Consider the following 13632-nt stretch of genomic DNA (forward strand, 5'->3'; position numbering starts at 1 on the left):
GGCAGTAGGTGGTCTAAGTTTGAGAGGGTGTTTGAGGAGGTAGTAGGTGTAGGCGACGTAGGAGGAAGAGGCGAGGCAGAAGTGGAGAGTTGGAGATCATTGGTCACGTCATTATTAGAGGCTACAGGAGCAGTAGATATGCTAGATGGAAGAGAAGAGGTTGGTGATGGAATGGAGAAGTCGGTTGGGTTATTCGGTGTAGCTTTCTGAGTGGATGACTCAAGAAAGGGAGCTGCCCAGGTAGATATAGTGGAGGACGAGACACGGGGCAGAAGTGTAGCAGTAGAGTGGAATGGAAAAGTGTGTTCCACAAAAATAACATGCCTAGAGATGAAGATTTTATTTGATGAAGGATCTAAGCAGACATAGCTATTTGTAGAGGAGGAATATCCCAAGAATACACATGGACGACTTCTTGGATCGAGCTTATGCATGCTATAGGGTCGTAACCAAGGATAGCAGAGACACCCAAATACACGTAACTTATGTGGATTTGGAGGACGATGAAACAAGGCTTGGAAAGGGGAGCTACCTTTGAGGAGGGGTGTGGGTAATCGGTTGATCAGATATACTGCAGTTTGGACAGCAAGTGACCAAAATTTGAGTGGTACAGATGCATGATGAAGAATGGTAAGGGTGGTTTCAAGAATGTGTCGATGCTTGCGTTCGGCAGTGCCAACTAGTTGGGGAGTGTATGGAGGGCTCAAAAGGTGTTGAATGCCAGATTCTTGAAGAATAGTTTTAAGGCCGATGTGTTCACCACCTTCATCAGTGTAAAGTGTACCAATTTTAGCGGAGAAGTAGTTCTCAACAACTTTCTTAAAATTGATAAAGGTTTGAGTGACATCTGATTTGTGCTTAAGAGGAAATAGCCATGTGTATTTGGTGAAATGATCAACAAAAATGACATAAAAACGAAAATTATCAAATGATGTAATAGGAGCTGGACCCCAAACATCTGAGTAAATTATTTCAAATGGTCGATGACTAACAATAGATGTTGCACCAAATGGAAGTTGGTGACTTTTGTTACAAAGGCAAGAATTGCAGAATGTAAAAGATTTACTAAGGGACACTGGAAGCTTAAAGGAAGAGATGAAGCTCTTGGTGATACGTGGCTGCGGATGGCCAAGTCTTGCATGCCAGAGATGTAAGGCAGGAGACTGGGAAGCGACGAAGTGAGCTTGATGTGAGAGACTGGTGGATCTACTAGGCAGCTTAGTTGTTGGCCATTCATAGAGGTCATTGTTGCTCCGTCCTTGAAGTAGTGCTGCCCCGTGTTCAAATCCTTAATAACATAAGAGTAAGGAAAAAATTCAATAGAAGTTAGATTTTGACGACAAAATTGTGCAACAGAGATTAGATTGCGTCTTATTTTTGGTGAACATAAGACATGATGAAGAGAAAAGGAATGAGCAGGTGAAGTAGAATGAAGAGTAGTTTGACCAATATGCGAAATTGGGATACCGTTACCATCTCCTATGATGATCTCATCATTGCCCGAGAAATCAGTGACGGAAGTGAGGTTGGACGGATTGTCTGTTATGTGATGTGATGCTCCGAAATCCATAACCCAAGGATTTCCATTGTTGTTGTAGGAGCGAGCTACCATGTTTGCTTGTGCTTCATATTTGTTGTGCGATTGAGAGCGACAAACCTTGGCTATGTGACCATATTTGTCACACAATTGACATTGAACACGTTGTTGGTTGGATTGACGGGAACCGAAGGACCTAGAGTTGTTGTTACGTGGTCCAGGGTAGTGACGACTGTTAAAAGAGTTATTGGGTCCTCCTTGCTGCTGGTTGCTACGGTGTTGTTGGGTATTGCTGGCTGCGTTGTTGTAATTGCGCCTGAAGGAGTTTTGGTTTGATGGGCTCGTTGATTTAATTGAGCAGTGATCAAGGGTGTATTGTTTTTTGGTTCTGAATGTTGGAGAAAGACCTCATGGGCTAGGAGCTTGTCATACAATTCTTCAAAGGATATTGGATTATCTCGAGCACGGATGGCTGCTGAGATTTCTTTGAATTCCGACCCGAGACCGCTGAGTATTTTTATGACGAGCTCTTCATTAGTCAATAGAGACACACTGGTGCAAGATCATCGGCAACTGATTTGATCTCTTTTATGTACTCAGCTACTGTACGAGATTCTTTTCGAAGATTGGAAAGGATGTCGCGAAGGCCAAAGATTCTTGACTATGATCTGTTTGCAAATGTTGTTTGGAGTATTTCCCAGGCTTGCTTAGCAGTAGATGCTTGGGCTATCATTGGGGCGATGGAATGTTCGACATATGCCATGATAGCATTGCGAACTAAGCTGTCTTGGCAGAGCCAGAGCTTGAAGTTGGGATTGATCAATTGCTTGTCATTTTCTGTGTAGTATTCAGCGGGACAACTAGAGGAGCCATCAATTAATTCCAGTAGATCGTAGCCGAATAGTAGAGTTTTGACTTGGGCTTGCCATGTTGAATAGTTGGTGCTTTCTGCTAGTTTCAGAGATAGTTGGGAAGCAGGGTTGAAAGATATTAGTTGAGATGGTTGAACTATGGAGTTATGACCATAGACAAGTGATGGAGTGGAATTGGCTGTTGATGATGAGGAATTGTTTCCCATCATTGTGAAACTTAGAGCAGATTACTAACTCGTTGGAGTGTCAATTGCCATGATACCATAAAAGCACAAGAGTTCTGATGGAACTGTTATATATTTGCATAATTGAGATCAACTATTTATAATACAAGAGTACAATGAGCTTGGGAGAATAGGATTCTACAAAGATAAGATACAATCTATACAGATAAGTATTTGAGTTCAAAAGAAATTATCCATTTGAGAAGTTGTTAGCCGTGATTATCTTCTATAAGTTTCACATACCATATAAGTTTTTCACAAAGAAGGATTTTTTTGAGGCATTATTTCAAAATAATTTAAAAAAACGGTACTTATTGGTTTCCTCTTTTCATTTGGACGAATAAGTAACTAACATTACCCTATCTTTATAAGTTCTGATTATTAATTGAAACATGTTACGAACTTCCATGGGTTTTTCTTTGCTGCAAAGTTGAGAGCAGTTGTGAATACTCACTGGTGTAAAGTTCTGAAGGTCAAATTCTGCAACTGAAACTTTGCTTCGAGTTAGAATTAATTTGAAGGGTTAGTGTAGCACCGGAAAAAATTTCATAATATTTGAAGCTCATTTGGAAGTCAAATAGATATTAAATACTCACTTTATGATCCAAATATTGGACACTAATAAAATTATATTGTTAAACTGAATTAAAATACTTATACAATAATTTGTAAGTGCATTAGTGCATATAAGTATGTCAAAATACTTAGAGACACAACAGTTAGAAAGTTAAAAAAGTGAAAGAAGTCCATGGCTCCAGTTGCAATCCTCCATGGGGAAGTGAAGGATTTTTGTTAAGAAAAGAGAGTTTGCATGAATCACACTTAGACATTTCGGATTACAATCAAACTTTGCACATAAATTCCAATTACTAAATGAACCTACAAGGTCTCAAAACAACAATCTGAGTCCGATAATACAAAAGCCAACTTCCAGTCACATCTATGGACTTTTCAATTCTTCAAATTGCCAATTTTCAACAAAGGGAGCCAAAACCTTCTAGGAACAATTCAAATTCAAATCCGAACGTATGCCCAAGTCCAAAATCACCATATGAACCTATTAAAACTATCAAATTCCGATTCCAAGGTTATTTACTCAAAAATCAAACCTTGATCAACTCTTTCAATCATAAGCTTCAAAATTGAGAATTATTCTCCTAAATCAATACCGAACCCTGTGAACATCAAAACCAATCATGTGCACAAGTTATAATACATCATATGAAGCTACTCAATGTCTCATGCCGAATAAGACACTAAATCTCAAAACAACCGGTCGGATCATTACAATGCTAGGAAAGCCAAATAATAAATAACACAATTCAGCTGAAAGATCATAAATAAACAAGAAATAAGATATGAAAAAACCAATACAACTATCCCGATGACTGTTAATACAAGGCATGAGCAACTAAGAATAAGAATATAATTCTAATATGAAGAAAGATTACATCATCTGTTTAAAATTTACATAAACAAAATTATAAGCCCTAAACTACCATGAAAAAGTGATAGCTTGTATCTGGAACACTAGTACGTTTTCAATACCAGCCTTTGTCGTCCACATCAGCACAACTCCAAGATCTGCACACATTGTGCAGAAGTGTAGTATGAGTAAAATCGACCCCATGTACTCAATGAGTATCAAGACTAACCTTGGCGAGATAGTGGCGAGAGTCATCAATGATAATCATTTATCAAACATGTACAGTTCATAAATGTACATATATACAACAGTAGTGAAATCTAAACATGAAGTACATGTAAGATCATTAGTTCAATAGAGAATATATGCACAAGCATTGTAAACAAATAAACAATTTAGCATATAGAGAAGATATGCATTTGATATCAAATAACTCGTCAACAGTAGTTGCATAGAGAAGATATGAACAAGCATCGTAAACAAACTAATAGTTCAATATATAGAGAAGATATATGTTTGATATTAAATAACCCGTCAACAGCTGCATATAGAGAAGATAGGCACAAGTACCGCAAATAAATTAACAGTTCATCATATAGAGAAGATATGCATTTGATATCAAATAACCCTTCAACAGTTGCATATAGAGAAGATATGCACAATCATCATAAATAAATTAATAGTTCAGCATAGAAGATATGCGTTTGATATAATTTAACCCGCCAATAATTGTATATAGAGAAGATATGCACAATGCAAGCACCATAAATAAACTAACAATTCCGCATATATAGAAGATATACATTTGATATCAAATAACTCGTCAACAGTTGCATATAGAGAAGATATGCATGAATAAATGAGTCAAGTTACACAGATTGACATATAAAGAAGATATATATCGTGAATTATTTCATCAATTAAACCATCATATTGAGAAGATATGTATAAAAGGCATGTATACATTCTTGAGCTAGCATATAGAGAAGATATCTCGTAAAAACAATATGTATACATCCAAGGAGTTAGCATATAGAGAAGATATGCAAAGTCCAAACACTAATCAATTTTCCATAATCCGCATATACATCATCAAGGAGAAACATGAGAGGATGACCCTAGGTGATGGATTCTTATCCACATGCAGTATGGACAACTCACATGCCATAATTATAACAACCGCACGGACAACTAACGTACTATAATCATAATAACCACATAGATAACTCACGTGCTATAATAATTCAACCCACACAAACCAATTATGTGCTGTCAATTCAGTCCATCTCACAAAAAACTTATACACGAACACATATGTACGAATAACGGATATCAAATCACTTACTTATGGACTGAGAAAACTAGCATGCTAATGTGTATGCATACATGAAGTGTACGACTACAACTCAAATTAGGCGGGTACGCCATATAATAACGATTATCATGTTCAAATAGGAAATCAAAACCTACACATGATCTCTAGAAAGATTCTACATATAAAACATGATAGCAGGAACTACAATATCCAAAACAACGCATATTATAGCCTAAAGACTACCCCGAATAAGGATAAAATCGGTGCAGGTAGATACGCTCGTCACCTCGCATGTACGTCACTCCCAACACATAACCAATATCCTTAATGTATGCAAAAATCCCCCAAGCCAAAGCTAGGCAAGATATTTACCTCAAACAATCCAAATCAAACCTTCGACACAGCTTTCCCCTTCGAAATGACCTCTAAATGGCTCAAAATTAGCCAAATATCAAACAAGCGGGTTAAATAATGCAAGGGAAAGTGATTTCATATAAAAAATGTTCAATCTTTATTATTCTCAAGAAGTCAACCAAAAAGTTAACTCGGGCTCGCTTCTCGGAACCCAACACAACTCCCAAATTTCGATTACCTATTCAATTACGAGTCCAAATATACAAGTTTTATCCAAATCGGGGTTTAATTATCAATTATTCACTTTTCAAAGACAAAACCTCAATTTTTGCTCCAAAATTTATAGATTTATGTGTAAAGATTCGTGGGTAATCGTAATATATAATCAAAACTGATTGGGAATTACTTACGCATTGTAACAAAAATCTCCTCAAAAATTACTCCAAGCTGAAATCTAGGTCTCAAAATATAAGAAAATGAGCAACAAATCCCGAAATCTCAAACATGTAAACTGCCCCAAAATCATACTATGTGATCGTGTTCTAAAGCTTCGCGACCGTGAAGCACAAAATGCCACTGCCCTAAAATCATACTATGAATCACGTTTGAAGCCCTACTATTGCGGCAACCAAGCAGTCCACCCTCCGCGAACGCGAGCTATCATTCGTGAACGCGAATGCCATTGTGCCCCCAGCCTGCTCCGCCTCTTCGTAAATGCGAGATCATCCACGCGAACACGAAGGGCATCCTCATAAAACTATACGATCGTGCCCAGTCTCCAGCAAATGCGATGAATGAAGCTCTAGCCGGCCAATGCTTCACCGCGATCATGAGCCTCTGCTCTGCGACCGCGAAGCGCTGCTGCAACCAGCAACTGACCTGCTGCAAACTCAAGGGAAATTGTCTGAAACCACCCCGAAACTCACCAGAGCCCTTCGGGACCCGTCCAAACATACCAAAAAGTCCGAATTCATTATCCAAACTTATCCAAAGTCTCGAAGCACTGTAAATAATATCAAAACCAAGAATCGAAAGTAAAATCATTCTTTTAACTTTGAAATATTTCAACTACGTCGAACGCATTTGGATCACACTTAGACATTCCGGATCACAATCGAACTTTGTATACAAGTTTCAATAAACTAAATAAACCTATTCAAGATATCAAAATCATAATAAGAGTCTAATAAAACTGAAGTCTACTTCCGGTCAAACCTATAAATTCTTCAAATTAAAAACTTTCAACAAATAGAGCCACAACCTTCTAGGAATATTCAAATTCAAGTACGAACATACTCCCAAGTTCAAAATCACCATAGGAACCTATTGAAACCATCAAATCTCGATTCCGAGGTCATTTACTCAAAAGTCAAACGTTAGTCAACCCTCCTGACTTAAAATTTCTATGGTTTCAAATTTCTATCATTAGTCAACAGAAACATACGCTCATGTATGGTTTTAGATTTAAAAATGTCCTATGGCTTCATGTAAAAATATATAATATTTTCAAATGTTTTCATAGTTATCTTTGACTTTTGATTTTCATGCATATGGTTGGAATTTACATACTGCTTTGGTTTGTTCGAATCGAATAGTGTGGCAGATGCTAGTTACGTGAATTTGGATCATGAAACTTAACAACAATCAAATGTGAAAGGGATTGTGGGTAATCTCTTTGGGTAGAAGTGCAATATTGAATTTGGCCTAATATTTTAGTGGAGTGTTAGTTGAAATCTCAAGGGGTGTGGGTCGTAATTTTTTTATACTTTTTGAGTTGATTGATTTGTGTTTCTGTTACTTGTAGTCAACTAACAAGGAGCAACTACAGAACCAATCCCATTAGTTAGTGTTATAGCTTAGAAAGAGTTAGGTATTTAGGAGTTCGTAAAAATCTGTAACGACCCAATTCATCTCCCTGTGTTGTAAAACAACAAAATTAATGAGGGGTAGCTCTTTGATGACTCAATTCATTTCCCAGTATATTCTGTCTTGAAAAAATAAATTTCTTGCTCTTACTTTGAAAAAGTAGAAATTTGTAGCTTATTCCAACAGTAAAAACAATTATTTCTGTTATTGCTCAAAAAACTTTTCTTTGAGGCGAGCACCTCAAATCTTTAAAAAAGTACGTGCAAAAGAAAAAAAAAAAGGTGCTTCTAACATCCAAAAAGCATGGAAAATAGTCTATTACGACAAAGATAAATACTAATGCATACTCATTTGCTGAAATTGATCAGTTAGTATCTAATTTCAAAATTACGTTTGATTATTATAGCTTTCTCTCTCTAGAATGAAATTTTCTCTCAGCCATTGTTGAACATGATGAGGAAATCAAAGACCGGAAGGGGTGGATAGCACATGCAAGGAGAAAATTCGAGCAAGATGAATGGAACAAGAGGAATTCCGCAAACAGTAGATTCAAAAAAATCTCGAAGCATCAATGTCCTACAAGGGATATTGCCACTAAATCTTAGTCAAACAATTACCGATGGAGAGGAATTAGGGATTCGACCGGCAATTAACAGAAATGACGATGGGAAGCAGGTAGAGGGGCGCAAATCATGGACAAACATGGTTGAGGATGATGAGAAGACAACGGGAAAGAACGCAGAGGAAAATAAAGAGGTAAGCCCTAAATAATTGAGCAAAATAGTTGCAAATCCAATTGTAGAGGGATTAGACCTTACTCCTCAGGCACATGTCAATCTCAATGTGAAAACCACTATGTAGGATATCAAGGAGGAAATTGAGTACTGAAATTCGGCAGTAGTGTGTTTTGTGTTGGGTTCCGATCCACCACAAGCTGTTATGGCCGGGTACTTTCAAAGGATATGGGGATCACTGGGAATAGACAAAATAGCACAAATCAATAGAGGTGTGTTCATGGTAAGATTTCACAGTATTGTAAGCAGGATCAAGGTAATTGAGGACAGAGTCCAGATGTTTGACAAAAAGCCAGTAGTATTGAAGCTATGGAGCCCTGACATGGATATGAAAGAATAGGCAGTTGAGCTAATCCATGTATGGATTAGGTTCAATGGGTTGGATATCAAATATTGGTGACAAGCTGCTCTAACAAAATTAGTGAGATTAGTGGGTAAACCACTAAAAGCTGATCGAGCAACCACACAAAAGGAAAGACTAACATATGCCCGAGTGCCAGTTGAGGTAAAGCCACACCAGAAATATCCAAATACCATTATATTTGAGGATGAGCGAGGTAGCATTGTTGAACAAGAGGTGTTCTATGATATACTATGTAAGAAATGCAAAAAATTTGGTCATGAAATGCAAGAATGTAGGAAGTTCATTAAGGAAGAAAATGAGAAATTAGTATGCAAACAAGTGCAGCAGGATACAAGTGGAACAGGGATGTAGAAACAAGGGAAAAGAAGATTGAAGCTCCTCAGCAGGAGGAGGGACAAGGTAAAAAACAACAAACAGGAGGACAAAGAAGTAATGGAAGTACATGACACGGGGGGTAATCAAGCAACTACCTCTAGTGCAAGGAATGAGTTGAACCAAACTAACAAATCAGGGATGGAAAAAATAGGGGATGGAATACACAAGGGTATTACTATTAGAATAGGGAACCCATTTGAAACATTGGAAGATCACCAACAGGAGGATGAAGTAACAAAAGAGGAACTATGGCAGGGGACAAGAGTCACATAGGGGGGTATGAGATGGCCCTAGGAAAGGGGCAGGATGGGGGCAACCCCAGTTCAAATGGATGGATTCTGGAATGCCAGGGGATTGAATAACCACATAAACAGAAGGAAATGAATATGTTTATGAGCAATCAAAGAGTTAGTTTATTTTGTTTCTTGGAAACTAAGATTAAGAGAGCTAAGGCACAACAAGCTGCTCTTAATCTATGCAATGGCTGGTCCTTTACCACAAACTTGGCAAAACATCCAGGTGGAAGAATATGGATTGTATGGAAACCTTTAGTCTATAATGTTAATATAACAATGGTTACTGAGCAACTATACATTGCATGGTTCAACATAGAGGAACAAGGAGAGAGTTTAATGTCACAATAATATATGGATTCAATAATCAGAGTATGAGGAGGCAGCTATGGGAAGATATCAAGAGCATACATCAAATGGTGAATGGTCCTTGGGCACTAATGGGTGATTTTAATAGTATTCTGAATATAGAGTAAAGGAGTGGGAAGTTCAGTTACCATGACAGAGATTAGGGAATTTAAAAAGTGTGTGGAGGACTGTTCTATGCAAGACTTGAGGTCCTCAGGTGCATACTATACATGGAGTAACAAGCAATCGGGAGATAGTAGGGTAATGAGCAGAATAGACAGAGTGCCTGTCAATTGTGAGTGGATGACAAGGTTGCCTACATTTGAAGTTCATTACATGAATCCAGGATTGTATGATCACTCCCCATGCATCATCAACTGGGAGGGGGATGTACAAAAGACGAGTAGAATTTTCAAGTACTTCAACATGTGGAGCATGGCCTGGGATTTTAAAGCAAGAATAAAAGAATGATGGAAGACAAATAAGCAGGGGACACAAATGTACCAGTTGGTGGGGAAGTTACATAGGATTAAAGTACTCTTCAAGGAATCAACAAAGATAGATTCGGCAATATTGAAAAGAGAGAAGATGAAGCACTAGACCTTCTTCGGAACTGTCAAAGCAGAGTTCAGAAGGATCTTTATAATGCAACACTCAGCAATGAAGAAATAAGACTAATGAAGGAATGTAGTAAATGGAAGAAAGTAAGAGACTTATCCCTGCTACAGAGGGCTAAGGTTCAGTGGCTTATACAAGGGGACCAAAACACCAAGTTCTTCCATGGAATATTGAAAGCACGAAGGAATAGTAATAGAGTTTTTCGCATCAAGGATATGCATGGGATGGAAATAAATGATCCAATGCAGATACCTGATGCATTTATAGAGTTATACTCCGAAATATTGGGTAGGAAAATAGAGGACAGGGGCCATGTAAATAGCCAACTTATAAATCAAGGGCCTACAGTGAGGGAGGAGCAAAGGAATGAGCTAGAGGCATAGTTTACAACAGCAGAGGTGAAACAAGCTTTATGGGATATCTCAAGGGATAAAGTCCTGGACCAGATGGGTTTGGTAGCCAATTCTATAAAGACTGCTGGGATATTGTGGGAAATGACGTGATAAATGAGGTCTTGGAGTTCTTTAAAACTGGCAGAATGCTCAGAATAGTAAACAATACAGTGATAACACTAATCCCCAAGAGTACACATGCTGATACAATGGGTGATTATAGGCCAATTGCTTGTTGCAACACAATATACAAAGTAATCTCGAAGATGCTGTGCTATAGACTAAAAAAGGTACTCCTTGGGATAACCTCTGATAACTAGAGTGCATTTGTGGTTGGAAGAAGTATAGTACACAATAGTTTAATTTGTCAAGACTTGGTGAGACTATATAAAATGAAGAATACTACTAAGAGTTGATTAATAAAAGTTGACCCACGGAAGGCATATGACACTGTAGAGTGGGGGTTTGTTGAAGAGATGCTGCATGCTCTTAATTTCCCTCAGAGGTTGATAAGGTGGGTCATGGCTTGTATCACCTTTACCCAATACACTATAGCAGTGAATGGAGGAGTGTATGGAAGTATTAAAGGCAAACGTGGCCTTAGATAGGGAGACCCAATATCCCCGCTCCTATTTATAATTTGTATAGAGTACCTATCCAGAATCATGAAATGGATAACTAATCAAAGAGGGTTCCAATATCATACAAAATGCAGAGGCCTCAAGTTGAGTCATATGTGCTTTGATGATGATGTTCTATTCTTCTGCAAAGGTGAATAAAGCCAGTGGAATTAATCTTACGTGGGTTCAAAACATTCTCACAAGCTTCAGGATTGAACACAAATGCAGCTAAGTCAAATATCTATAGTGTGAACATGGAGGAAAAATGCCTCAAGGATATCTGCGAGCTTACATGGTACTAGAGATGGACATTGCCTTTTAGGTATCTGGGTGTACCAATCTCTTCCAAGAAACTATCAGCAAGAGATTATGAAATTCTAGTGGAAAAATCGGAAAACAAAGTTAGAACATGGGGTACTAGAAATCTATCCTATGCTGGTAGGGCACTACTGGTGAATGCAGTGCTGATGCAAGTACATACATATTGGGCATCTATATTCATTATCCCAAAAAAGGTGCTAAAGTGCATACCAACTATATGCAGGAGCTTCCTATAGGAAGGGAAAGGGAACTCAGCCAAAATATCATTCGTGGCCTGGGACATGGTGTGTAGACCAAAGAGACAGGGGGGACTTGGGATAACTGATTGCCTGATATGGAATGAAGTAACAATGGTGAAATACATATGGAATATAGCTAACAAGGAGGACAACCTATGGGTAAAATGGGTCAATCACTTGTACATAAAGAATCAACCATGGTAGCAATACTCCCCCCCTCCCCCCCCCCTCCCCCGACTGATTGTTACTGGTACTGGAAGAAAATATCTCTATCAAAGATAAATTTGCTGATGGTTTTGTTAATAATGGCAGGCTGAAACAAGGGGGCAAATACTCTGTGAGAAGTGGATAACATTGGTGCAAAGGTGATACAGAGGAAAAACCATGTTATCGAGGAGTATGGAGTAGGATGAATGTGCCTAAACACAACTTCACTAGCTGGCTTGCCATGCATAGTAAGCTACTTAAGAAGGATAGACTGCTAAGGATGAAGATAAGCCAAGACAACTAGTGCGTGATCTGTGGAAGTCAATCAGAGACAGTGGAGCACCTATTCTTTGAATGCAAACTCTCAGAGGCATGCAAATGCTGTTGGAATGATTGCACAGAGAGACAACAAAGCATGATCTCAAAGGGATTTGGAGAAGATCAATAAGAGGAATCAAAGGGAAGAAATGCAGGGAGTTCATTACATCAATGATTGCAGCTTTGATATACAATATTTGGTGGGCAAGGAATGAAGCATTATGGAACCAAAGAGTCCCTACACCGAGGATCATCTGTGCACAGGTCCAAAAAGAATGTAAGGTTAGAGTAGTTCCTTTGTTAAACAGGAAATGTAGTAGGAAGGAAAGGGACTAGATAGATCAATTGTATAGGAAGCAATGGCAATAATAGAAATAGAAAGATAGAACAGATAGGGGCACTTGTATGCCGGGATAAGATATTGTACAGATTTTTATTGGGTACTGGTGATAAATAAAGATTTTTGTTTCACCAAAAAAAAATTCGGTTTGGATTTTATTTGTAAATAACTAAATATGTTTAAAAGAGGGCTATTTATATGTGATACGGGTAAGTACGTTTGTTTTACTTTCTCTTTCCAGTTAACTTTAGAATTTTTCTTTCAATAATGGCCGTGGAAAATATTCTGGAGAACATATTAGCAGAAAATTATTTTATTAGGTTTGGGCTGTAATTTTGAGCTTCCTTTACATACAACGTACTGGGAACAATAGGGTGAAAGTTATAATTAATTTTTTTTTGGATGCACAATTGCAGTGCTGTTGTTATTCTACATACTTTTAAGGAAGTCAATACCTTATTTAGCACGACATTCTTTTCCTTTTACTTTGTCTTTTCAACTCCATATACCTATAATTACTACTATCTAAACCTCATGTTGAGGGTCTTAATTGTAACTAAAACCAAAACCTAATCGATAAGCAACATACTACATAGTAAACTATCCACATTGAATATTTACACTAAGCCAATAGATGTATAATATGTATCTTATAAATACACTGTTTAGCACTTAAACATGGTTAAGCGATACACATTTTCACTTTGATTTGTTAATTTTTAAGATTAATTGTTTAGTTGGTATAAACAGGTAGATACCGGTAGATACCTTTACATATTCATTTGATCTTTTTTATTTATTAAGTAAAC

Source organism: Nicotiana attenuata, chromosome 3, assembly GCF_001879085.1.
Source record: "Nicotiana attenuata strain UT chromosome 3, NIATTr2, whole genome shotgun sequence".
NCBI lineage: Eukaryota > Viridiplantae > Streptophyta > Magnoliopsida > Solanales > Solanaceae > Nicotiana > Nicotiana attenuata.